Genomic DNA, 27,153 nt, shown 5'->3' on the forward strand with positions numbered 1-27,153 from the left:
TCAACTACTTCTCGTACATCAAAGTAGCATTTAAATTTCAATATAAATAAAATTCAAATATTTGATTTTTGCAGTTTACTCATTTAATTGTTGCCCACGTATACAGTCAATAAAATTGATCAATATTTGCTTATTTCTGTATCTCAAATTTTACAACAATATTTGCATTTAAATAAACAATTTCCAGCCATTTTAAATATTAAAATAAAAATTAAAATCTTTAATTTATTACAAATTATTAATCAAACTGTGCAAAGCCGAACGTCTGTATAAAGCCCAAATACTTGTATATTAGTTTTTAAACCAAACAAATTAGATGTTCACTCTACAACTGATTTGTCAGCACTAATTTTAATATTTAGTATAAAATATATGCATTTATTCAATACACATAAGGCGTGCTTTACATTATTAAATATTAGGGAAGTTTTACACATAGTTCATTAATATACAACCAGAACCAGAAAGCATACGATTCCGGTAAAGATTTTCTAAAAAAAAAACAAGAAAATGACATGAAAACTTCGATTTCAACTGCGTTTAAGGTTGGCATGCGCTCCTTAACACTTTTTTTTTTACAAAGAATAATAAAATTATGGAATTTATTTAGTTTTTATATAGAATTTATAATAATTAATTACAAAACTTATATATAGCCACAGTCTAAGGATAAAAATTATTGTGAGAGAAAAAGAAATCAATGTCGTTTTGCTAGTTCGAAAAGTTTTTAAAGGTCATATAAGAACACAGAACAAAATTAGATCAATTAATTGCATGCAATAGATATTTTCATAAAATTACAAAGTTTTTTTTTTTTGGTATTTAAAATTTTTTTAAACAACTTTTTTGCATGTAAAGTTCAAAGTAAGTTATAAGTTTTTTTTGTATTTACGTTAATGAAAGTAAATTTATGAAGCCCAAAATGAAGAGTAAAGATAGTATATATAACTTAATAAAATTAGTAGTTTTTATATTACATTTGCCGGAGTGATGAAATTTCGTAAAGAAACGAATATAGGTAGAGTTATCCTTGTCATCCGCTCTGTGATACCTAAAAGTACGAATTAAGATTGATATTATTTTGTAGTTTTTAGGGTAGGAATCAGATGAAAATGCTCACGGATCCACTACTGAGACATTGCCGAGGGGATCAATGAGGAGGTTGGTACTGGAAGGTGAAGGTACTAGAAAGTTCTGTGTGGAAATTAAGTAGATTTCGATGCACCTTCTCTGAGAGAGTTAGTAGTTAAGAGCTATGAGAAATCAGTTCTCCACAAGGTATTCGAAAATATCAAAAAAATAGGTCCCAAAGGAGGGCTTTAGACGTTATAGGTGGAAGGGGGACGAGAACACGATGAAACAAGTCTTAGGTCGCGGTGCATTGCTTAATTGAACGAAACATTGCTAACGCTTGAAAACATTCTATTAAAGCTTTTTCAAATATTCATCTTATTCATATTAATTGGCATTTATTCATATTAATAGGCAGTTTAAAACTTACTTGGCATCACCGTTTGTCAAAGGGACGCCCCATACTCGTTAATGTAAATTTCAGTATTGCATAATTCAAGTAAATTTTTTAAATATTAATAAACATATTTCAATTACTTTACCAAAGCAAATGGATAAACTTATCCAAATTTCGTTCTCGTATTTGCATTTCATATTCCGCAAGTTCAAATTGTCTTATTTAAAATCTAAAACTTAAAACAAACACATTTTATTTTAAATTTTATTCACAATTAATAATCAATTTTAATTTTTATTTTTCAGATGCGCTGTAATGAAATTTTATTCTCAACCCAGACTCCGGACCTTCTATACATATATAAATAAAATATTGATTTTTTTCGGATTTATTAATCGAAATGAAATTTTACATAATACGTGAAAATAAAATTTAATTAATAAAATAAATCTTTGAGTATTTATGAAATTAAATAACAAAGTTAATGTAATTTTAGAATACAAAAAATAAAGTATAAGAAGCAAAATAATATATAAAAAAATTCTAACAGTAATAAAAACGAAATACATAACTGCCATCTGTTGTGATTTAATCATAACCATATTAATACTTAAAATTTTTTTCTTTTAAATGTCAAAATATTTAGTTGTTTTTCGTTTCTGTCGCGTCAATAATATTTATATGTGTAATATTAAAATTAGATTTTTAAAATAATTAAATATATATAAATAAAATTTAATTCCAATTTTATAAAGAAAATTAAATAAATTATTATCTTTAAAATTTATAATTATAATTAAATAACAACCAACATTATAAAATAGCAATAAAAATTAATAATCTAATTAGTATTAAGATGAGCTGATAAAAATAAATCCTTTATATTTTAAAAATTGTGCAATTTTATTAAAAAAAAAATTATAAAATTAAAAATTTCTTTATTTTATAAAAATTAATAAAAAAAATTTCAATTCAAATATAAAAAAATATAAGAGAAAAACACAGCAGAGCTATAAGAAAAAAATAATTAAATTTTATTAAATTTTAGCATGTTATTATAAAAAATTCTACATAATAATCGAATATATTTAGGCGGCATTAAGTAAAAAAAATGTCTGAAGTAAAAATTCAATTTCCAATAAAATAAAATTAAAAAATTCTATTAAATGTAATTAATTTAAGTGTTGTCGTCGTCGGTGAACAAATATTTTTTAATTAAATATTATATTTACCAGTTATACATATATATATATATATATTAAAATTAAAATTTAAAAAATTATATAATTATATATATACATAATATAAAATGCTTAAATAAATTAAAATTTCCATTAAGTATTTTATAAGAAAAAAATATATTAATTAATATTTTCCATTATATACATACAAAAAGTGAATTTATTATAATAAAAATACAAATAATTAAAAATAAATAAAATATTTCAATCATTTTGGATAATCTCATAAACTGGTAAGTAAACTAACACTTTATAAATACCTATATAACAATATCACTGTGTATAGAGTTTATAGTAATATACAGAAACGAACTACTTGTGGGTGGCGCTGTTTTCAATTAAAAAATTTAACGCTCACTAGCGCCTCCCGAAAAAGAAGTAGATTTTGTCAGATTTTTAGATATACGAAATAAACGAGAATGAACTCGTTTTTGGAGAGGAAAAGATTTAGGTTTTTAATGAAGTTTCATAAATAAGCTCATTATATGTAGAACAACTCCAAAGTTATTAATATTAATTTGTAGTCACCCATATAATTTTTGCTGATCATTGGATCAAAGAACAATTTCTGAAATTCTTTACAACTTTATAATTGAAACATTCTACTCTACATTGTGCCTTATTAATGACGTAATTTCAATGTTATCTACTTATTCAATTTTATTACGGCTCCAAAATAGTAGGTACCCAAATAACTGCTAGAGTAACATTCAATTTTATTATTAAAACTCGAAAAGGTATTCTTGTTTTTTTAAATTTTTACTAATTAGTTAGGTATTTTAAAATATTTCCTTGATTTTTATGATTGGCATTAAAAAGATTTTGAATGTGGGTCAAAGAAAAAAGTTAAACAAAATTTTAAAAAGAATTTGAAAAGGAATTAATTTGAATTTTATTTTTGAAATCACGCAATTTAAAACAAATCAATTTAAGAGTTTTCTATGTTAAACTTTGTATTTGCGGTTAAAATTTTTACCTGCATTAGATAGTTTGGTTTTCCGGAATTAATAGAGTGTTCTAAGAATTTAGTAGAAACCTTTAGAAAACCCATCTTTCTGTTGAATTCTTAAACGAATTTTCATTAATCTGAATGACTATAAAATAATTTGCTTTTGGAAAATTATTCATACGTGTACATACTAACGTCAGTATAGTCAAATGGATGCTAAAAGTTATAAAATGTTAAAACAAACGCTCCATGATTACAATTATTTCATATTACATTGATTCGGTAATCAAGAAAAGTTAAATAATGTGTGCCTTTTCAAGGAATAGGAAAGTAAACTATTATGATTATGAAGGCGAATGGTTTGGTCTATTGAGATACACTTCTCTAAATAAAATCCATCTTACACACCTTAGAGGGTACTGTGGATGATTGAACTATTAAAAAATTTAGCCGATACTATGTTGTGTTTCTTCCTTGCTGTATCAATAATTCTAATAGAAATCTTCTGTTGTTCTAAATGATATTTTTAAATCTCTAATAAAATACGCATTTCTACAATAAACAAAATTTCAGACCATCTTTAATTTAACATATTGGGAAATATTTGACTACTTTAATAAATAATACTTAAAAATCTCTTTAAATCTACCAAAAACTATTAAATTAATACTTAAAAAAAATCCGAGAATAAACACAATAATTATTATTGAATATAAAATTTCCTTTTCCCGATAAAAATAATCTACATCCATATACATAAAGAAGTAGCAAATCACAATGAAATTTTATGGCTTTCCAATAATCGCCTCATTTAAAAGGAAAACAAGAACTTTTTTTTTATATTCGACTACATATTTTATTTCAGTTGTTCACATATGTGCATCATCAAGTATAATACTGATTTTGGTGGTATGTAAGAGAAAGAGTGATTTCCATTCTTATCCCAATTTTATTATTTTAAAAAATTTTTTTATTACCCCAAAGAAACAGCTCAGTAGCCGCACCAAGAAACAATATGTTATTTTTTGTATTTCCTTCTCTTTCACTTAAAAACTTCATCTAGTTGTTTTGTATATTTTTATGTAAGACAAGACCAGACAAACTACAAAATTGTCCCAATATAAAATAATATAAGAAAACAATAAAAATAATATAGTAAACAAAAAAAAAAAACGCCAAAACCAGAAAAAAAAAACCAAATGAGAAATTCGAGTCTCATTTTCTAGGTCCAAAAAACATTAAATTTTAAATTTATTAAAAAGAATAAAATACAAAATTGAAGGGAATTAGATGGGAAATAGAAGAGATGGAAAGGGGAAGGGCGGAGAGGGGGATGGCTCTTATGAGTATACAAAGAATAAAGTTGAAACACACCAAAAAAAAAGAGTCAAAATTTCAACTGAATACTAAAACGATACGGAGGATGTTAAATTTGTCTTAGTTAATCATACTAATATTAGGATCCCAGGGATGGAATCAGAACTTTAAAAATTCTACTTTTATTCTGAGAAAAAAAAAATATTGTTTTAAATGTTGCGAAGTCTAATTTTCGTGGAACAAAAGTCTTAATTCTAAATAAATCATAAAATTATGTTGCAAATGGATGAGAAAATTTATGAGACCTCACAAATTACTTTTCTATACATTCATAACCATAATACTTATAATAATTTAAAAATTCACTGGCTGTAACACAAACATGTGTACTGCATTTGGTATTTTCATATTTTATATGCATACATTCGAAAAAAAGAGAGAACGTGAACAAAAAACGAAACTTAAATAGAACGACAAAAAAAAATATGATTTTTTCCACTTAAAATGCAAGATATGGTAGCATTATAAAATATGTTACGTTCGAATAATGCAAAAGAATAAGACAACACTAAAAAAGCATATAAGATATATTTTTATTTAGATTAGAAAACATAATGTGAAAGACAGAGGAAAAGAAAAAAATGAAAGGGTTTTCGAAAATAAAAAAGAAAAAAAAGTTGGACCTGCAGTATTTATTGTTAACCAACAAAACCATCACCATCATCATCATTATTATTGTTATGAGAAGCATTCTGCATTCAAATTGCATATGCTGCTAACGTAATTAAGATGGGACATACAACACAACACAATATTTTTTGTGATCAAAATATCTTGTTGCTCTGATTGTATTCTTCTTTCGTTCTTTCTACTTCTTTTTCATTTTTTTTTGTTGTCTCTTTCAGAGGTTTTTTTTTTCTCATTTTTATTATCGTTTTCGTTAGCTATGGAATTCTGTTAACTTAATTTTTGGATCATTTGCAGTTTTTGTGCATTTTTTTTTCTTGTATGTATGTATTTGGGTTTTGGCCTTGAACTATGTTTAATGGCTTTCAAGAGATGTTCTATCGTTTGATGCTAATGTGCAGCAGCAGCAGCGATAGATGCGATTAAAAGAATAAAACGAAGTAAATATTGCATAAAAAATGTGTTAAAAAAAGTAAAGAATACGGGTATAAAATTTCTATAGAAATGGATTAGTGAAGGTAATGTGCAATGTAATGGAAAGAGAAGGAAAATTTTTAAATAAAAAAGAAAAAAAGTTTTTCATTTTCTCTTTTGAATTTTAAATTTGTTTTAAATTTGTATAGGTAGTTGGGAAAAAAAATAAAATGTTTTCCCTTTATTTCTTAATTCTATGAATTTTAAAGTATTAAAGATTTTTAAATTTAAATTTAGATTTTTTTTTTTATAATTTCATAAAATTTAAGTTTTGCTGAATTGAATTTTTTTTGTAATTTAACTAAAATTCTGAAATTATAATGAAAAACTGATATGGTAATTCTAAACACAGAATTTTATTGTTTGATATAAGTATACCTAGATTTGAAAGACGTTGCTAGAGGAATACGGTCCTGCACTGTAGTAATAAAATTGATCTTCGGATATGACCCGATTCCTAAGAAGTAGTTGCTTCGTGTCAAAATGTACGTTTACATCGGTTGCCTCCACAATTCTATCACACCTCAGTTTATAACCACATAGTGTGGTTAGGAAAGCTTTGAATTTTATTTTCAAATCACTTGCTGTACTTAAGTTACATATGTTCCTGGAATCTCTCTATATAGCGTCAATAAACTGCAGTTATCGGTTCTCATAGATTTCGTCTTCTACAATTTGCGCTACTTCTTTTGTAACAGTGATGTTTATGCTGTTTATCCGATGATAGTTTATTCCCTTATGTTCTCTCCGTCTGATACGTATGCTGACCATCGTTTATCTGTAATCTTAAAAATCAACGGTGCAAAAAAATTAAATTTTAGATGTGTGTATTTAGATTCTACGCACAAAGGCAGCCCCAGATCCCCTCCGCGCCAACTCATCGTCAACTTCGTTGCCCGCATGACCACTATGGCCCGGCACCCAAATGAGCATCACTCTGTTCTCCGATACCAATTCCCTAATTGCAGCAAGGCAGCTCCAGACCAGCTGGGATGTAACCTGAGCTGAACGGAGTGCCAGCAGTGCAGCCCTGCTGTCTGAGAACACATAGATGGTGCAGTTTCTATACCCCCTTTCCAAATTGATTCTCAGACAGATCTCTATTGCATGTATTTCGGCCTGGAACACTGTGCAATACGGGTCAAGGGTTGCATATATACGCGTGTCCGGGCGGACACCGTATACGCCCAAACCCACACCCAACTCCGTTTTGGACCCGTCCGCATACCACACGCTCGAACCCGACCTAAGTACCGGACCACCTCGATCCCATGTTCATCGATCGGGAAACAGAACCCTGTACCTGTGGTCGAAGTTGTACCGCGGCAGACAGGTATCTGACATGGTTATTCTTAGAATCGGATCGCCCTCAATGAAGTCTCTGTGAGTTCTGTGGGCCAACTTTAGCCCTGCCCCGTCCTCGCCAGAGAGAAGTCGGTAAGTCACCAGCCGAGCTTCCTTCAATATATGGAGGTGCAATGGCGGCAATCCGATCATCACCTCCAATGCAGCGGTGGGAGCCGTCCGCATCGCCCCGGTCACTCCCAGGCAGGCCAGCCTCTGTAGGTTTTCCAGCTTGGCCCGCACACCCGCCTGCTTAGCCTTACGGCACCATACAATCGACGCATAGGTGACGATGGGCCTAGCAAGGGCCGTATATAGCCACAGTGCTATTCTGGGACTAATTCCTCAGGTCCCCCCGATAAAGCTCCTACACGTCCACAAGGCCGCCATAGGTCTCCCAATAACTCTATCTATATGGGTATTCCAAGAGAGACGATCATCCAGGGTTACCCCCAGATACCTCACCTCCCTCCAGTAACTAATACGTTCACCAAACAGAATTGGGCTCGTTAATCTATCCCTGCTTCTGCGTCTGGTGAAGGCGACTTAAGTGCTCTTGCTTGGATTTATATTTAACTCAACACCTTTGCACCACCTTTCCACAACACGTAAATTTTGCTGTAGAAGATCAGAAATAGTGCTCTCAAATTTTCCCCGCACGACGAAGGCCACATCGTCAGCGTATCCCCAGACACGCGGCCCGGAGCCCCTGAGAGCAGCGATTAGATCATCCACTACAATGGACCACAGGAGGGGCGAAAGAACCCCGCCCTGTGGACATCCTTTTGCAGCGGAGATGAAGAGTATATCGTCAGCTATGGTGGACTTAATAATCCTATCCTGTAGCATCCGATTGACCCATCTGCTAGTCGTCGCATCAATCCCTCGTTTGTGCAACGACTTACAGATGACATGATATGGGGTGTTGTAAAAAGCTCCCACTATATCAACGAAGCAGCCAACTGCTACCTCCCGCACTTCCAGTGAGTTTTCACGGACTCCCACCAGACCCTGCAGAGCGAGTACAATAGACCTTCACGACTGATAGGCGTACTGAGATTCATGCAAGGGATTGCTTCCCAGTGCACCGTCCCGTATAAATCTATCAATCACTTTTTCCATTGCTTTCAATAGAAAAGAAGTAAGGCTGATTGGACGGAAAGACCTTGGGTGGTTGCTTGGTCGCTTACCCACCTTCGGAATATACGTCACTTTAGCCACCCTCCATGCCTGAGGGATCTAACCCCACGCATAGCTGGCACGAAAAATTTCCAACAGTGCTCTAGCGATATGTTGGAAACCCCTGTGCAAAAATGCAGGATATATCCCGTCATCACCTGGAGATTTGAAGGGCCTGAAAGAGAAAACAGCCCATCTAATCCTTCCCATCGTGAAGACTAGACGGGATCGTTGCCAATCATCCCTCCTGAGCCAGGGTGCCCCCGGTTCGATGACTGCATTTGAGTGATTCCGAAAAATCTCCGAGTCAGGAAAGTGCGTTGACGCCATAAGCTCCAACGTCTGCTTTTCGTTCTCAGTCATGGAGCCATCAGGACGTTCCATTAGGCCCAACCCGCTAGCATACTTTTTGGAAAGCACCCTGTGAAGACGCGCGTTGCTGGGGAGTTCATCAATGCCATTGCAGAACGCCCTCCACGAGATTCTCTTCGCTTTCCTAATTTCTTTATTGTATTTTGTGAGTGAGTCCTTATACTCTTCCCACGAACCTGACGCCTTGGCCTTATTGAATAGCTTTCTGGTTTTCAGTCTAAGCCTTGAAAGCTCTTCATTCCACCACGGGCACTTCCTATTGCTCCGCCTCGGCTTAGCACGGCAGCTCCCGTGATAGGCATTAGTAATAGCCGCCGTCAGGGCCTCGATGGCCAGTTCGATATCCATCACCGTTCTGACAGAAGCAGGAACGGATCTAATCACATCCATGAGGAGCGTTTCGAATTGACTCCAATCTGTGGATTGGGGCACCCGATAAATTTCTTCTGCCAGGCATGATATCAAACCTAATCTGCTTATGATCGGACATGGATGTCTCATTTGAGACATGCTATCCACCAACCCTACTGCCGATAAATTCAGTGCAAAGGGTGATGTCAAGGACCTCTTCCCTAATTGCATTTATGAATGTCGGCCTATTGCCCTCATTAATAATCATTAATTTATTGCTATATATAAATTCAAGTAGGCATTCACCTCTTTTGTTTATATTGCTGCTTCCCCAGACGGTGTGGTGGGCATTGACATCACTTCCCATTATAAGTTGGAAGTTCCTCCTTCCACAAAAGTCCACTAGATCCTTCAATTGCTCGTCCGGGTGGGCACAGTCCCCCGAGAGGTGGGATGAGCACACAATGAGCTCTGTCCAGCCCCCGCAGGACTTTACCTTCACCAACGCAGCTACTTGATCCTTAGAACAGTAATCTGGAATGGGAAAATACGTTAGCTTTTTACTAAACAAGATGCAAGCCCTAGGCCTGCCCCCAGTTGTATTATCATACAATAGCTCACCTGTTAGGCCCTTAACCTGATCCTTCACTATGTAAGGCTCTTGGATAAGGGCGATATCAAGGTGATCCTTCATAAATCTATGAGCCAGAACATCAGTAGATGCCCTAGCATGCTGTAGATTTATTTGGATGCACCTCACAGCCATATTATTTCCTCTGGCTCTTGTCTATGGGCTTTGGCCCTTTAGACAAAGGCTTTACATGAGCCTTACCTCCCATTGCCGCCTTTTTACACATCTTGGTGGGCGCCTGCCCTGCCACAGCCTCTTTTGCCGTCCCAGGTGCTACGCTAGCCCCTCCAACAGCAAATACCGAAGCAGTTCCGGGCTTCCCAATGGGCTTGAGCCCTTTTGGTTCTCCCGGGACGCTTGTATTTGGCGTGCTGGTCGATGGTCCTTCCGTTTCCCTTGCCGCCATTTTCGGAGCGACTTCAGACTTTCCAATGAGTTTTGGCTCTTTTGGTTGGCCTGAAGTGCTCGTCGTTGTCGCGGTGGGTACTGGTTTATTTTGTCCTGCCCTGCCGCCAGCACCTTGAGCACCTTGAGCAAAATAAATCAAAATAAATCAACAAAACCACTACTATGTAAAACAAAACATTTCCTTGTTTACTAATTTTTTCCTAAATAAGTAATATATTACGATATTGCATTTTGAGAACAAATTCCGAGATTTGAGAACAATTTTCAAGAACCATTTTTATTAAAATTATTTTTTTTCTTTTAAAATTCTGATTTTTAGTTTAAATAAAACGTCATTCAAATTAAAAATCTAAATTCACCACTCACTCACTAATTTGATGGCATAGAATAATTTAAAAATTAAACAGAAATTTTTTTTATAATTTAAATAACATTATATACATATGTATGTGTGCAAATCTTTAGAGGAAAATGTGCTAACCAAATATAGAAAATATGAAAAATAAAAAATAAATGCCATATACAAACTAACAACATTTCTTTAAATATTTTTTTTTTTACTATTTTCATCTTAGTATAAAAATTTATTTTTTTCAGATTATCGACTGTATAACACATATACATATACGCGTATACAATCATGTATGTACAAAAGCAAATGAATGTAAATTTAAAATTGATTTGCTATTCAAATGAAACATTTAAACAAAAGTTTTTTTTTATATTTGCCATCTATGTGAAACAAATGAACATATACAACAAACTTAAGGTTAGCACATACTTGCATAGACCACTAATATACGATATTATATATAGAAATGATTATAATTCGCAAAATTGGCTCATATTAAATTATTTAAATTAAGATCCAATAGGTATCCCGTGTAGCAAAAACAATGAATTTCTATAATCTTATCAACTGTTATAAGAAATTTCCTTTAAAAATTTTATTGACTATTGGAGTGTTTAGATGCCCAATTTGTGCTCAAAATTGCTCAATTTTGTAAATTTTGCTCAAATTTTTAAGAACTTTACAAATTTATTCATTTATTCATAATGCGGCTCTGAGTAAATCAGTTAAAATGTTTAACCTTAGTTACCGCTATGCTGAAGCCTCTTAAACTTATTTCGTTGGTGACCTGACTTCAATTGAACATACATATATATGCAGTATAACTGCAACGCTACTACATTTGAATACAATTTAATGTAGCTTAAACACTGTAATATTAAATGCTTTTATTGACATTCCACATAAAATTTGTATAGTGCTGACACAAAAATAAAATGATATTTTCACATTTCGCCGGCCCAAAGTCCTTACGCAACACAAACAACAAACAAAATTACACTGAACTTCGAATTTTGTAAAATATTGAACTCCAAATTTTGTAGTATTGCGGCTTATCTGCAAAACTAAAGTCAGAGACACAACATTTATGCAGTTTTCAAGTATATAACAACGCCATCTAGGAATAATTAGATCAATTTAAAAAAAAAAAATTATAATGAATTAAACAAATCAAAAAGAATTAAAAAAAAAAAAAGAAAACAAAATGAATAGAAAATAGAACGTTTATAATCAATACTTTGAATAGGTTTTTAATTAGAAATTATTCCGAAAAGGTTTTTGAACTTAATTATTTAAAATAAACATTAGACAGAATAAGTTTTCAATATGCATACTTACTAATACACATATATATACATATACGTGTATATAAAATTCTTTCATTAGATTTAAATTCAATGCAATCATTTTGTAATTAAACAAACGTATATTGAGCACTCATTCACAATAGAGAAAATTGTTTTATTTTTTAAGATTCTTGTTTTTTTTTTGTAGAGACTTTTTTTTTTCTAAAATTAATTTATATGTTTGACGAAATGTATTTATTCGTACATAAATATAAAAAGTTAAAATGGATGAATGTAGGCGCTTAAGGCATATTATAGTATTTCTTTTGGTATTAATACCTTATTATAGATTTTTAATCTGTATACATAATAAAATGAAGTACACCTCGCAGAGAAAGTGTCTAGACAGTGAATAAAATAGAAAATAATTTATACTGCTTATTGATATAAGCAGAAGAAGAAATGTTATGGGCCAATAGAAAATGAATAATAATACTTCTACAAAAAAAATTAACTTTGTATTTCAAAAATAAGTTAAAAAAATTATTGTTCTTACTATAGTTTATAATACTGAAAAGTAAATAGTGAAAAATGTACATCTTATAGTAACTTTAGGGTGGAACTGCAAATTGATATTTTCATTTTATATCACACGAATTACTTTGTCCATGCATCAATTATCATGCAAATTATTACTTATAAATCACTTGACAACCAAAACAATTATCACTTAGACGCACAAAATGCGGCTATCATATTGCCTAGCAAACTCTTCATCATATGATGAGGGTGGAAAACAAGTTTTTAGTATGAGTGGCATAAAATATTTTTGAATTAAGTTTAAGAAAATAAAATAAAAATTGGCTCATTCCTACCATAATCTGTATAGTGATTACGGCTATTGAAAAGCTCTACCGAACTCTAGTTGTTCCAATTTTCCCCTAAAAGATATTTATTCTAACAAAAAGGGTGAAACAAAAATCTCCGAAACAGGTTGATGAATAAAAACTACGTTACTGAGAGCTATGCTATGACGAGAGCTATTATTATAAAAGACCACAACGTTTGCAAGTACACAAATTGTTTAACTACTTACAGCGGCAACCTGAGAGTTGAAATTTCCTGTGATCTCAGAAATATCAATAGAACGATAAGATCCTTAAAGATGACATGGGTCTTGTCTTCCAAAAGAGTCCTAATATATAATAAATAAAGATGCTTCCCAACTTTGGGGTCATCAAACTCCTTTGCTCTCCTCATAACGTAAGATAATTTAGAATTTCCTATTTGTAGCCATGTTAAAGTGGGCCTTAAAATGAAGTCTCTGGTCGAGCATAATCCTAAGATCGCTTATAAAATTAACTCGCCTCATATCGCTTCCATCCAAATAGTATCCATATATTTAATTCTAGAAGAGTCGCTCTTACAAGAGAAACTTAATAAATATAAATGAAATGTCCAAAGCTCACTGTAGTTCTATACCCTTTTAAATTCGTGTTTTATATAGTTTAATAACATTAAAATCTAATTTTTCAATGTCAAATTATTTTCTCATAATTCATTTAATTTTTTTTTTCACAATTTCACTATACTTTCTTCTTCTTAAAGAATAAAAAATTTCTCAAGATTAAAAAGAAAATTAAATTCGTTTTTTATTTTTTTTTATGTTTTAAATTAAGAAACTTTTTAACTTTTATTAAGTGCGTTACATTTTCTTCTATAAAACTTAAATTGAATACAACAGTCATAGTAGATTAACCAATAAAGAACCAAAAAAAACAAGTATGAGATAAAATCATTTTCAAAGTGAAACAAACAATAATTAAATCGGAAAATTATAAAAAAGAAATCTGGGAATGAAAAAGAGGAAAACAACACTTGAGAAAAATTGAGAAAAAAGTGAAAAATTCAAATTTTCAATGCCATCCACTATACTTGACGTTATAAAGTATCTTACTGTCTATGTGAACTCAAAAAATTTAAAAAAAAGGAAACAAAATTCTCACAATCGAATAAAGAATTTTTAATTACTTTTTTTCTTTTTTACTATTTAGAGTGCAATGCGTTAATTATTGTGTCTCATTTCAGTTTGTACTCTGCGCCGCCTTATTCTAAATATACTCTGTTAATTTTTTGATGGAAAACCTATTTAATTTCTAATGTTTCTTATTAGTAATTAAATGGATTTTCTATCTGCTTTTTTAAAAAATCAAAATTTTTCATCTCTTTTTAAAAATTGAAAGCGATTTACGCAATATGGTGTTCATTAAATATTAACAAAGCCTACATACAATATCAAGTGAAGATTTTTTAAACGAAGTTGAATAAGAAAATTTTTATCCATTTGAATTCACAATTTTAGATCCTTTTCTAAATGCTAATAAATTCGCTAACTCAAAATAAAGTCATACTTGGCATTGCTGATTAATTACTGTAAGCTGATTCCAAGTACAAGAATTAGTAGATATATCTTTCAGAAAAATGACAAGACAATTTGAAATGCAAGTTATTTATTGTGAATTCAAACAATTAGGTGGTATACATACGGGTACCGGATGTCTTTGTTTTGGATCACGGATCGAATATTTCAAAGTAGTCGGAGTAAGCTTAAGTATTTTTCTATAAAAAAACGTGGTCTATTTTAACTTGAGGTGAGTTTTTGATGTTAAAATATAGGAATAATGTCCAATAGTGAAAGCATTGGCACTTTATTAAATTCACACTCAATAAATTAGGGCAAGAAAATTGCCCAATATTAAACGAAAAACATGGCGATCCAAAGAAATCAAAAGATAACGTCTTAGAGCTGACGTTTTAGTATTAAACAATAATACTAAACTCCATCCGGCGCGAAACAAAAGAGAAGGGGATGCCCTAGTGGGTATTACTGCTAAATATATGTGGGCACCAGTAAGAAACACAGGTGGGCGCCAGTTAACACTACTAAACACAAGCAAGTGTCATTGTATCAGATCCACTAAAATATTGCATTATATTCACTCTTAATCTTATACCATTTTAATTATTTAATATACAAATAAATGGTTCATGAACAATAAACGTGTGCATACTTATACATTGTGTAGTTCCTTAACCAAAAAAATAAGAACTCATATGCAATTTAAAATCATAAACAAAAAATTGATTTTCTTACACAAAAAATAGGATACAAGTGACGAGTAAACAAGAAACTTGGTGTACTAAACCAGAAAAACAAAAGAAATGTTCGTTTTCATTTTTAACGTCTTTACAAAAAAGTAGAATGTCATGTTGAGTATAAAATAAACTTAAGTATTTTACTTCAATGTTCTATACATATATTTTATACTTCCATAAACATGTAATTTTGATTTTCATCTATTGGCTTAGATATTTCTTAAGGCCGTTTCTATTTGAGTAGCATAACCACATTCATTCTTGTATTTTTGTGTTAAAATTTTTATTACAAGCATTTTTTCGTGCTCTTCTCATTGTTTTCACATTTTCTCATTGAATTTAATTCTATTAAAATAGCTCTATAATCAAACATATCCAGTAATCGCAAGAATATGTAATTGCATAGTTAAAAAAAAGAAAAAAATCAAAAATGAGTGATTCGTGAAAAGAACCTCAATATAGTGAGCTGAACAGAGAACAACAACATGAAAAAGAAAACTAGATTTTCCAGTCAATAAAACATCTCATGATCGTTACATGTTTTGTTACTTCTTTTGAGAAAATAAAACTATAAAATACCAGTACATGTAAGAATAACCTGCTGATTAATGAAAATTTTCTTGTAAATTTTTTTATTTTTTTTTTTTTGAAATAGTTTTTAAAAAAATGTACGCAGATTTTGTAATAATTATTTCATAGCATTCAGTATCAGTGCAAACTGAGAATATTCATTTGATTACAATATATTTTATGTCTTTTGAAATAAGCCCGAAGTAACATTGTCTCAGGAACCGGATGATTTAATGAAGTTCTTAAATGGGCAAATATTTATATAACTCTAAATGGTCACTCTACTAAGAAGTTCAGGTTTAATTACATGGCACGGATTTTCTGTACCCCTCCGTGTAGTAGTAGAATCTTGTAATTTCCTCTTACGTATCATTTATCTTGAATAGGCTTGTGTTTTGGCTGAATCAGGGTAATGTCATCCGCCTAGTCTAGATCTTTCAAGAGACCTTTGATGTGCGCGTGGCCTTCTTTCATTATTTCATCTAGAATTGCATTGTAGAAAATGAAGAGAGTGGACATTCTTCTTTTACCCTGATGCCTATATTATTCCATTTATTATACTCATTATTTTTTCCGGAATTCGCTTATTTCTAAGTGCATTCCACATTCTTTCACGATAAATTGCCTTCAATGCTATTACGAAATCTATGAATGTGGTTTATAATATTAAATTTCACTCAATCGAATGCTCCATGATGAATCTCAATGTGTTTTATTACTCCACGATGATTCTCAGTCTATATAATTGCTCAGTGTAACTTCGTTGTTTCCGAAAACAAGCCTGTTCTTCTCGAATATCTATATGATTTTCTATTCTTGCGAGAATTATTAGTGCCAGCTTTAATAGTTGTTTTTTGTATGGTAATTCCATGCCAATTTCACTTTTTCAGATCACCTTTCATAGGTAGTTTTACTTTTATGACTCTTTTCTCTGAGTGTGATTGTATGGCGACTGAGTTTTAAGAGTTCGGCCGTTATAACACCTTGCCTCCCGGTCTTATTACGCTTCAATTTGTCAATAGTCTGCATGATTTTTACATGGATTGAAGTTTTAATAGCATGATTGATTTTACTGTTTTGGTTGTAGATTCGAAGTTTAGACTCTTTGATTTCATTGTTCGATTGCAAATCCGGCATTAATGCTGTTATAATATCGCGATTCTGCCAAATATATACGAAAAAATATACATAGTCGTTATGTAAATAGCTTTTGGTTCAAACCAGAAATTCTTTAAAATAATTTACCTCTCAATTTTTTTTTTAAATCTCTTTAAATTTTTTATAATTGCCCAAACACAAGACACTGCTGCTCAATAGTATTAATATGGTAACTGCATTTTAGTTCAAATTAATATTCATAAATTTTTCCATTCTAAAAACTTGTGTTTAATAACGCCATAACTAAAAGTATGAAAAAACAACAGAATGCAAAACGAAATTAATAAATAATAAAAAAAAATGAGAAAAAAAAAATCTGATATTTTTAGTCGCAAAAATCTGCAATAGCTATACTATACTTAATAAAAAATTTATATTCAACCGGCTCTCTAAATATATTGTGCACAACAAGCATTAAAATCTTCTTGAGAATCGAGGTTATGAGGGAAATTCAACCAACCTAGTCGCATTTCTGGTTTTCATTTTTTTTTTCTTCATTTGCTTTCGCTTATACTCGTATAATATCTCGTGTACCAGTAAGCAAAGCTTTGATTCTCTCTTTGGTTTGTTTGTTACTAGAAAACCAGATTTTAAGTTCTTTATCTTCTTTTTTTTTATTACTTTTGCTTGATTTTTTTAAAAATTTTATATTAAAAAAGAATTAAGAAAAAAAACCAGTTAAGATTTTTTTTATTGTCGTTTTTATTTTTTTTTTGTGTTTTTTTTTTTACTTTTAATTATTTGTTGTTGTATTGTTGTGTTGTATTTTTTGTATTGTATTGTGCTTGTTTATTACGTTCTCTTTTTGCTTTCCTCAAAAATAATAATAAAAATAATGAGAAGAATAAAAGAAAAACTCGTATATAAAATAATAATATCGTAATAATAAATTGAAATAGAGTAGAAAGAGATAAAAGAAGTGTGTAAAAGTGGTGCATAATAATTTTTCTTAAGCTAAACTATAGGTATGCAATGCAAGTTAGAAAACTGAAATTTTATATAGAAAAAATATTAAATTACAGATGCTTAAGAACTAAAATTGTTATACGTACACGGATACCTATATAGGTGGTGTTTTTGCACTTGCAATAAATGTAAGCAATAGTATAACAATAATTATTACATTACATACACAAATACTTATAATATATGAATATAATTATGTATGTATGTACATTAAAGTGCACTTCATAGAATTGAATTAGACAATAAAAAAAAATATATCTTTTTATAATATTACAAGTATATGTAAGTAGAATAAATGAAATAAAAATTAAAACAGAAAAACTAGAGTGTGTTTAGAGGTTACTTAGATCTTGTTTCAAACTACAAAGAATATTTATATCTATATATAAGCATGTAAGTATGTATGTACTTTATTAAAATCATACATTTATGCATGCATAATGGTATAACTTTTGTATATATACTTTTCAATACCCCAATATTCGAGTACAAGTAATAATAATTACACTGCTTAGTATGTCTTAGTATGACTAGAACAATAAAAAAAAAAAAGAAAAAAAAATTTTTTTAAAATAATATTGTCTGTCATCTTGTGGGTCAAAAGATTATTTATTCGTAAAATAAAACAAAAAAATTGTTAAAGAAAAGAGAAAGAATATTTTAATAATGAAAAGAAACAACAAAAACAACAACGAAAAAAAAAAACTAATTTTCAGACTTGAAGGCTTTAAGTGGTTGTTGTTGCATGAAATTGCAGTTTGTGGTTTGATTACTTGTTTTTTTTTTTAAGACTGTAATATGCAAAGACTTTTTGGTAATACAGTCCGGCATTCTCAAAATGGATTTTTTTTTATTTCTACTTAAATTTATTATTATTTGATATCTTTTTTATTTTACATGTAAATACATACATACATACTTGTAGATCCATTCGTGATTTGTATGCATACATACATTTGAATACATATTTATATGTACATATAAAATGGTTATGGTATGCCATTAAAAATTTAATATTAACTAGTTTTACTTCTTTTCGTTATTATTTTACATTCATGTACATATTTTTTTTTTTGTAAAAGGAGACAGACAGGTTGTTTGACTATTAAAATTATACTTATTTGTAACTTTAAGAAACGAATTTTTAATATAAAATTTAATCATATAAGAAGAAAATAATTGAACCTTAACTATATAAGCGGTTTTTGAAATTTTGATTGAAATTGTGAGACATGCGTACATAAAAATTATTTTAAATTTGAAATAAATTATGTACTTGCAAAAAATTAGTATTTAAGGCAAATTGGCCAAATTTTTTAATTATTTTGAGATGATTAATTCGCTAGTATTTGGTAATACGTTTCGACCGCTTATAGGGAAAACCCTCTATCCGAATCAATATAGTTGATGCCAATTAGCACAAATGTGTCTTTTCGCTACTCCCGTGGCCGCTAGGTCGTCATTCAGCGTGCGATTACAGATGGTCTAATCTAAGCCACCCGGTTCTTTTGTCCGCACAGAGCCGGAAGCTTCCAAAGATAGTGGAAAATAGTTTCCTTTCTGTCCATTTCCCAGCAGCTGCGACCCGTTCCGCACCGGAAATCTCCATGAATAAGTCACACCTATCCAGCTGATCCTCTCGTTCAATGCGCGCTATATTATTGTGGCGCAGAACCCAAAGAATTGTGATACTTTAGCGAGCGCACACATTCGTCAACTCGTGACAGCATTTGTTCACTAGTTTGCAGAATACCCTAGACAACTTAGGGCCAGAATCGCGGCCCGGATGTCGATCACTATTGCGATATTACTAGCTACAACATAGAGACTCCCAAGATATCGCATGCTTTCAGTATAACGAAAAATTCCGCCTGAAAGACATTCGATTGGTTAGGAAGCCGATACGATTCAGATACCCTATGTGTTAAGGAAAAAACTCCTGCTCCGACCCAATTCCCATCTTAAAGTCGTCGATGAATAAAGCCACTTTAAAAGCCCTCAATAAAGCCATCTCCCTTCGCTGTTTATGAGGGGGAAGCTCAGCACAAAAATTTTTGTCACAGTCTTCCTGAATCTGTCGGTACAACTAGACGACGAATGAATATATTCGCTATTTTTTTTATTGCACAGTAGCATATCCATCTATCTGTGGACCTGTATTATACATAAGCAGATAATAAATAAGCTGCAGATATTTTTATAAAATTTTTTATCTTAGTTTTCATTATTTTATTGAATCCCTCACATGTCTTTTTCCAATTCGAGCGTCTTAAACAACATCTTTTATTATAATTAATTTAAATTAACCTCTTAATCGTTATAACAGTGATAATTGCAAAATATTTTATTTAAAACACAATATTGTAGCCATCTCCATATCTCATTTTATATCTTTTATCTTTAAAGAACAACTCTAATGCAAATACAATCTGTGTAAGATGTTTGTATAGCTCGTCTTAATAGCATATAGAACCGATAATTCACGTAAATGCATATATATATAATATATGCATGTTTATTATATATGTAAAATTGTATCGTATAATAATAGTGCGTCGTATTAATAAGAAAAACCAAAGAAAGAAAAATAGACGCTCGTTTGTGCAAAAAACCAAAAACTGTTCCATTGAAATAAGACAAGCAAATTCATAGAATTTTTTTTTTTTATTTAAAATGAAAAATTCAAAACTAAAACGCTATAAGCCAGAGAGTAAAGACAAAATGTTGAAAGTAAAAAAGAAAATTTATTCTTTTTCTTAAAACTAATTTTGGAGCGACTTTTTTTCTTTTTTGGATGAAACTTCTGTTTTCTAAAACTGTGGGTTCATTATTATGCGTTTCACATATTTTTTCATTTCCTTTCGCTTTTCCTCTATATATTTTTTGATTCTATTTGCGTATACATCAGTTCTTTTGGTTTTCATTTTGAATATAAAATATTCACATATAGATACTTGTACTGTGTTGTGTTGCATTTTGCATTTTTTATTTTCATAACCCTCCCGCTCTCTCACATTTATTAGGAATTCTTAAATTATTAAGAAACAAAAAACCAAAAAGAAATAAAAAGTAAAGAAAGACAAAACAATTCATAAGTTGGTCGGTATATGTGTGAATTTTTTTTTTGTTTTTGTTTTCTTTAAGATCCTTTGTAAACGATGTTTATATTGTAAACATGTTATGTATTTTATGTGTTGGGATGATTCTTTTTAGTTAGGGCGCTATCAATTTTCAAATTTTAAAAGTTCAGTTGTAGTACAAAACCATTAATGAGATGTGTTGTTAATTTGAGTGTTAATTTATTACTGATTTTATGATTTAAGACCCAGCTTACATTTTTGGACAACTTGATTGAATGTGTATAGTGTTGTTTGAGCAAAATGAAAGAGTTTTTGAAATTTTACGAATTCTGTTGAAATAACTTTATAATCAACTGTGGAAGACCTCAAATCTTACCCGACTGCAACGCCTTCCGTGCCTCAATAGAGGCTCTCTTGGACCTGGCTGCGCTTCACGTTCATCATAAAAATGAGGCTATGAATTGAGCACTACAAATAAAGCAATTAGGGGATTCAAAACATGGTGACCATAAGGAACAACTTAGTATTGTGAGGAATATGAACAGGATTCGCGGCATGGAGTTGTCTATGGACTTTGGTGAAAAACATAGTAGAGCAAATTTGTGTCAAGAGTCCTGGAAATCCACAACTGAGTCTTGGAGCTGCGATCATCTACACAGACGAGTCCAAAACGTGTATTTTGATAGTTCTTTTAACTTCAACCATGTGATGATTTTTGAACAATTTCACACTTTCACACTTTCAACAGTTTTAACTTTAATAGTGCTACCTTAAATATGTCGGATTCAACTCATTACTCTCTATAATTTTCTTATATTATTATGTTTATTTTGCACTCTATTTTCCATTTGGATTTTCTCTTTATTTATATTTTGCATTGCATAAATATGTACATATGTTTATAACATATGTTTTTTTTTTCAAATTTAATTTTAAAAATTAACTGAGGTCATGGCTGCAATATCTAGCTAGCGAGCATTAATTTCAATTATTCTCGTTATATTTGTTTATTTTTTCTCTTTTCTTTGCTTCTTTTATTATTTTAGTAGCAATAAAGTTCTTTTTTTTTTAAGTTCTTTTACTTCACTCAAATTGTGTATTGTGTACTATGAATAATTCGAGTGCATTTTGAATGAATCAAAAATTAATTTTTTTTTGTTTTGTGCTCGCATTTATTGTCTCTTTTACTCTTTTTTCTTTTCAATTTCTGTTCAATTCATTTGAATTGTTTTGCATTACACAATGAAACCTTGTTCTCCCATCAATTGTATTTGCACTGACTTCATGATATGTACGTTCTTTTTCTTTTTTCTGTTTTATGTTCAAAAAAGTTAAAATGGAAATACGTGCCAAGTACTAAATTTTGTACTAAATATCAAAAACTATTGGAAAAAGAAAAAGACAAAAAAAAGTTTATATAGCAAAAACAGAGATGGAGAATAGAAAGAACATGGGGTAATGCCAAAATATTATGGACAATATAAGTTGCGTTAAAATTAGGAAAGTAAATATTATAGGTATTTGTGCGAGTGTATTTGGCATGTTAACGCAAAATTTTGCAATGGAATATTGCAAAAAAAAACGAAATTTTCAACATGAAATGAAATTAAATACAAAAGGGAAATGTCATTTCATAATTTTTTTGTTTTTCTATTCTTTTTTTTTCTCATTCTATTTTTTGTTACATTAATTTTAGTGTTAATACAACATTAACACGCTGTTTTATTCAATATAGTTAAAAAGTGAAAAAACAAAGAAGAAGCAAGATTAGTGTAACGTTGACTGAATTTAATTGGTGAATCTTATGTTTTGACGTTTTAAATACTTTCTTACTCTTTAGTTATATTGTTCAAGTAATTGTTGTTTATTTTAATTTGATTCTACATTTTTTGTTATATTCGGCAACAAAAATTAATTTTTGGATGTCACTTCTTTGTTATTTCCATTTTGACAACAATCATTTTGTTAAGTCGCATTTAATGCATTTAAGTAGATGCTTATAGTTTAATTTTTCGGGTTAATTACACAAAAAATTAAACCATACAGAAAATTTTTTTTCACATTTTTCGTCAAAAGACGGCGTCTGTTATTGTCATGAATGCTTTACCAAGCTTTTGTAAGCTAACTGAAATTCTGATAAGTCTGGGTGGCAATTTTTTTTCAGAACAAACCTAAAAGTTTATTTTTCAAAACATTCTAATTTAAAAGTTTAATGTATGGCTCAACTTATTTTAAGAAATCACAATCTAGTAGCTTATTTGTGGAGATCGTAATCCGAAATCGCACAAGTACTGTACTTCATAACTTCTACTGAATTCTTTAATTTTGTGTAACTTTTAAAAAATTTTTAACCTTCTCATTCGTTTCCAAATATTTTTCATTTTAATTTCGTCTTCCATGTTGTATGTGTATTAAAAACTTGTATTTATAAGTACATAAATATTTAGAAGGGGATTTTAATGGTTTTTCCACTTTTATTTTTTTGTCTTCCATATTCTTTCTATTTTGTTACTCTGCAATGCTAATACTTGGGATCTAAAAATTCTAAAACCATTAATGTATAATTCTGTTTAAAGTAATGAAAAGAAATTGTGTTTTTGTGGCGATTTTAAATTTTGTTTGTGGCATGGCATGTATGGTTTTTGTTTTGTTTTTTTTCTCTGTCTTGTAGTTTGCATTTTTGTAGTCTGTGAAATTTTTTTATGTTTTTTTTTCTTTTACACCGTTTAGCTCTGTTTTTTGGTTTTTTATTAGTTTTGCGATTAAATTTTGTAGTAAAATTGAATAAAATTGCAAAAATCAAGAGGCAAAAACTTGCGAAATGAAGTGTGTATAAAAATGTGTTTATTTAAAAGCGGATGTGAATAATAAAAAAATTTGAATATTAAGGGAAAAATAAAGGGAAATTGCGTTCCTTTCTTTCTTTTTCCCAAGAATTTCGTTAGTCTTTTTTTCTATTTTAGTTTTTATGTATAAATAATAAGACTACATAGGTTAGGGTTAAACTATTTGAATGATGGTAAACATTAAAGTTATAATTAGATCGCTGGATATCTATAATATTTTATAATGCTAAAAGAGAATTTTAAATATTTAAATATAAAAATTTTTGACCCTGTGAATGCATTTATATTCCTAAGCTCATTCAAATATTTAAAAAATTAAAATAAATTAATATGATTAAGAACATGGAAGAGCTGACTAGATTTGGGGCGGAAGCCAGTATTACAGGGAGAAATAAGAAATGAAAAGAAATTTGAAAGGAAATAGAAATGAAAAGAAATTTGTTTTTGGAGAGTAAAGCGCTAACATGTGAAACGACCATGAGCAGCTCTTTGTATTTGAAAAGTACACTTTCAAAACTTTTGCTAGATTAGATTAGCCAGGAGAACTGGGTGTTGTGCCGCCGAATCTCAAGACATTGCCTTCTTGGGTGTCAAAACGTTGGTATAGCAGAGAATGTGCAACACGTGAATACTAATAGTCCTGTTATTAGCTTAGTTGTATATCCAAGCGATCAAGAGGTATACTTTTAAATATTTTGCTTTAGAAAAGCATAATTTTTCAACTGCAGAGTTTCATCGAATCATCTAAAGATTTTCTTAAAATTTCTTTATAAAATTTCGTTTGAGGAGTTTCTGGAAAGTGATCGTTGTATTTTCGGTATTGCTGCGATATTTGTTCTAGTTTTTTAAAAAACAGTATTTAAAAAAATATCAATGGCTCTTTCTTGACACATGGACTATTCTTATATATTGCTAGGTTTCCCGCCAAGCAATTTTATTTTTCAAGTTTTGTTCAGTGATTTTTTTTTAAATAAGTTTCATTTTACTTTAGGTTAGAAATTCGATATTAATGCAATTTAAATTCAAATATAGATTTTAAATTTTTAAAAACTTTTATTCATTTTAAAATATACTTACATATAAAACGAAATTTAATCCTCTTTGTGCAACAATGTTCTTTCATCTCTTTCTTTTTTTTTTAACTTTCTACGGTAAATTCCTCATTTATAAGAATTTTTAGTTTTTCATCGTAGTTCTCGTCGTAACATGCAGTAAAAATCAACAATATTAAGTCATATGAGAATTTAAATATTTTCATATATGTAAGAATTCTTATTATAATAAGCGGTCGTTAATATATGCAATGTGTATACATATGTATAACAATATGTAAGTGGTGTTAGGTCAGAAACGACTTAGTTCCGTCTGGAAATAAAATATATTAATGTATGTACTTAGAGTGAGAATTAATATTAAAGAGAAAAGGTATAAACAATGCAATAATAAGGTAAATATAAAAATATATGTAAATAAACACTTGAGGAGAAAGACCAAAAAAAAGTGGAAGAAAAAACAAAAAAAAAAACACAAAATTCTAAGCTAGTCAAGCGTCAATATAAGTGAACATAAATTTTCTGAATACCTAAACATACATACCTTCATATACATATACAATGAAATACCTTAAAAAACAGAATAAGTACAACAAAAATAAGTATAATTTTTTTCTTACTTTTTATGTTGGTACTTTTTTCCTTGTTAATTCCACCTGATCTGATATTATTACGAAAATCCACCTTAAAAGGAATTTAATAAAAATTATATTTACTTTATGTATACTAGAGTATTTCATAGACATATGCCTGTAAATACCTGTAAACGTGAACATAAAAGTATGTTTGCCGTATCATAGCATGTTTGCAGAAGAGAGAACTAAACAACAGTGCTAAAAAACGGAGACATTATAAAAAACAAAGTAAATAAGAAAAAAATATTTTGTATGTATGAAAGTATACACATGAAAATCTTTTGTATATTTTAAGGCTTTTCTTTCATTTTTTAAGATTCCTTCATTATTTTTGCATGCTACAATATAACACTTGTCTTTCATCGTTTCGTCGTAAACAATATTAAATATTTGCATATACATACATACTAAATAATAGTGTACACTTGGGTGTTTGAACAATGTTTACATATTAACAGTGTTAAACAGAAGTTTTATACCACATTTTCATAATAAAATATTAATTAACGATTTGGGATGTTTAAGAATAGCACCAACATGTAGGCCTTTTTATTTCTACTGACCCAACCTTCTGCAAGACTGAGACTGTTTTCATAGATATTAGCAAGTTGAAGTTGTTTTCACGGGTATCGAATAGTGATCTTTAAGTTTCAATTTATGTTTAACCGAAGCAAGAAAACCAGTGCGGGTGCAGGTGTGTGGGTATTTGGGTCAAGAACCAAATTCTTCCTGGAAAAAGGGTACAGTGGACAGGAGATATAATGATTATGTCCGTTTGCCGGGTTGCTGTCGGAACGCTGAGTTTATTATCGATATCCTTCGCGGCTTTTTTTTTTTGTCGCAACCGGATCACTATGTGCTGGGTGCCAGGCCAAGTGGAAGTAGAAGGAAGTGAGGCAGCTGACGCTGGACAAGGAAAGAGCTGACACAGCTTCCCTTGGCCTGAAACTTCGAAATCGGGCTGCGGTATATTCGTGGGAAACTAAGAAAGGAAACATAGAGGGGGCGATCAGAGCTCTATGGGAATTTTCCAAGACTGCGGCAGATCAAGTAGCTTCGGAGAGATTTAAGGAGATTTGCCAATATTTGCTGGACATTTTGACATAAAACTTTCATTTGATACTGTAACTTAAAACATAGACTCATATAGGCACCGGTTTTTTCTTTGTTTATCATGTGAATATTTTTTCGTATTTATTTGTTTTTTCTCAGTTTTTCATTTTTTCTTGAAAAAAGATCCTGAATTCGTTCTTTATTTTTTTTTTAAACAAAAGTCCGGTTGTAAAGAGAATTTAAAAAAAAAATATGTGTACCGAATTATACCTATAAGTACAAAATAAAATAACATAAAAAGCAACAAACAACACTGATCTTATTTAAGTTGGAATATACCGTGTTGTCGTCGTCGTTGTCGTGTCATATTACACATTTTAATAAAACTGACAACGATAACCAGACAAACAACGGCAATAATAACAAAAAAAAATACAAAAACAACAACAGCAATAACAAGAACAATAATAATAATGGCAGAGCTATATAAAGAGTACTGTGCTTCACAATTAAAAAAATAAACAAAAAAAAAATAATTTTGTTTTTAAATTACAAAAAAGACCTTAACTTGGCTTCCC

At 30.2% G+C, this 27,153-nt stretch overlaps 1 long non-coding RNA gene across 1 annotated transcript in view; it reads left to right on the plus strand.

Moving 5' to 3' along the window:
- The first annotated feature begins 2,462 nt into the window (after window positions 1-2,462).
- The window catches only part of LOC129619215 (uncharacterized), an 81,467-nt gene continuing 56,776 nt past the window's right edge, over window positions 2,463-27,153 (plus strand). The window contains exon 1 of the long non-coding RNA XR_008697850.1: window positions 2,463-2,942. This is a non-coding gene — a long non-coding RNA (uncharacterized LOC129619215). The remainder of the gene's footprint in view (window positions 2,943-27,153) is intronic.

Source organism: Condylostylus longicornis, unplaced genomic scaffold, assembly GCF_029603195.1.
Source record: "Condylostylus longicornis isolate FDR11 unplaced genomic scaffold, ASM2960319v2 ptg000011l, whole genome shotgun sequence".
NCBI lineage: Eukaryota > Metazoa > Arthropoda > Insecta > Diptera > Dolichopodidae > Condylostylus > Condylostylus longicornis.